The sequence below is a fragment of the Notamacropus eugenii genome, chromosome 7 (assembly GCF_028372415.1).
Source record: "Notamacropus eugenii isolate mMacEug1 chromosome 7, mMacEug1.pri_v2, whole genome shotgun sequence".
Lineage (NCBI taxonomy): Eukaryota > Metazoa > Chordata > Mammalia > Diprotodontia > Macropodidae > Notamacropus > Notamacropus eugenii.
Window position 1 is genome coordinate 95469381 of NC_092878.1, and position 2032 is coordinate 95471412.

At 49.7% G+C, this 2032-nt stretch overlaps 1 pseudogene; it reads left to right on the plus strand.

Annotated features, from left to right (window-relative positions):
- Positions 1-288: 288 nt before the first annotated feature.
- LOC140514826 (mitochondrial dynamics protein MID51 pseudogene) lies at positions 289-1130 on the plus strand (annotated as a pseudogene).
- Positions 1131-2032: the final 902 nt, after the last annotated feature.

Sequence of the window (2032 nt, forward strand, 5' to 3'; positions counted from 1 at the left end):
TACATCAGAACAAGAAGACCAATTTAAGCAGATCCCTGCAGAGTCTGCCTACTGAGTCGCCAGCCTTTGATGTAGGTGGTTTCTGCCCTTCCCCAGACCCAAAGTAGCCACTAAGAAGAGCCAGGTAGACTTGAAGAAATCATGGTTCTGCCTTTCCCTGCAGGAGAATTTTCTTCCTTATTAGCAGAACCCAGCAATCATCCCCACGGTGAGCAAGCCTAGGCCAAGCCAGCTGTTGTGGACATATGTGTTGAGCTCTGGAGCTGACTCCAAGCAAAACTGCCAGACATGCCCCTGTGAGACATGTACCTGAGTGACAACCTTTACGATGATTTGCAGATCATGACTGCTGACCACATTCAACTCATTGTGTCTCTGATCTTAGAGAAGAACCTGTGGCCCTGCATCCCTGGGGAGGACATCATCATGAACATCCCTGGCTTCTTCCTGGTGCTTCTTGAGAACCCAGAGTACTTTCCCCAGGACAGCAGTTCCTGGGACCTCTGTGCTTGGTGGCTACCTCTCATCCAAGGCTATGGGAGAGACATTTGAGAAGGTGGTGGCAGGCTCCATTAACTGGCCCACCTTTGGGTCTCTTTTGGACTGCATTATCTGCCCAGCTTCACCCTTGAGGCCTTGACCCTGGAAATGCAGTATAAGCAAAATGGTGCCTCGTCATTGACTTCTTTGGTGACCCTGGGGGACACAGTCTTTGTGGCCAGGCCTCACTGGCTGGCCCAGTATGATAACCTGTGGAGGCTGAGCCTGCAGCCTTCAGCAACTGCCTGTGTCTGGGCATTGGACAAAGGTGATGGGGGCTGTAGAGTGCTGTGCTCAAGATCCTCAAGTTTACGTGCAAGACCAGCCTGGCTTTGGGCCCTCTCACAACCAGTGAGCTCATGAATGTCATTCTCCACTTGCTCCAAAAGGAGACTGCCTGGTCTCAGGACATGCTTGCTGACTGCTTTCTGAAGGTGCTCAGGGCGTTGATTGGCTACATGGAGGATGGAGTCCGGCCTAGTACTCTGAACCCCAAGGTGAATCTATTTTCAGAGCTTACCCCTGGAGAAATAGATGAATTGGGGTACACTCTTTATTGCTCATTGTCTGAGCCAGAGGTCCTTCTGTAGACATAATGGAGGGGAAACTCATAGTGGGTATTAGGTGGGTAGGCCTTGGCAATGGTCAAAACAACCTTCTAGGCTCTGTTCTGAAGTGGTCCCTCTTGGATTCCTTGGTGCCCCCAGTCTTGCTGGTCATCCATCGCCTGGGTTGCTACCCAACAGCTAGAATGACCTTTTCTTGCCCTACTTTTTTGTTTTTTCCTCTCACGAAGCACTGTACTCCCAGTTTTTTTTCACTGCCCCTTCAGCAAGGCCAACTTCCATAAAGTGCATCAAAATGGGTGGGGAGAAAGTGGGGGAGCAAGGTGATAAGCTACCTGGTGACTTGTGTCTCAAGTTCTCCCCTTCAGCTGCCCAACCTGGCCTTACTTTCAGACTGTTCTTGTGTGTCTCACTACTGCCCCTTTGTCCATCTGGCTTCTTTCACTGGAACAAGTCTGTTTGATCAAGATACTATCTCATAAATGAATGTTGCTCTGTAGGATTGAGTGAATATTTATGAAATGCATTCTGCATGGCAAATATGGATCTGGGGTCTGTGGAGTGGCTACTGGGGCAGGTCCAGGAGCCACTCTCCTGACTATAGAGTCAGATGAAAGTGGGCAGGTTCTGCGCGATTGACGGTGGGCCTGCCCCTCCTACCACCTCTCTCATCTGACCAGGGAAAAATATGACCAATCAGATGGATCTGGAAAGACTAAGATCCTTGGATAGGAATGTTTGTTTGAGTCATCTGACCTTCTGGGAAGGGATGGCTCTGGAAATTGCATTCCAGGTTCCTATTTGTGCTTTTCTTGAGGTTCAGAGTGAACATCCTGCCTTAGTGCTCAAAGGCCTGTCGTAACCATCTCTTCCATTGCTGTCCAAGGATAGCCTCATCACGTCTCTGGAGTTTAACTTGTCCAAGA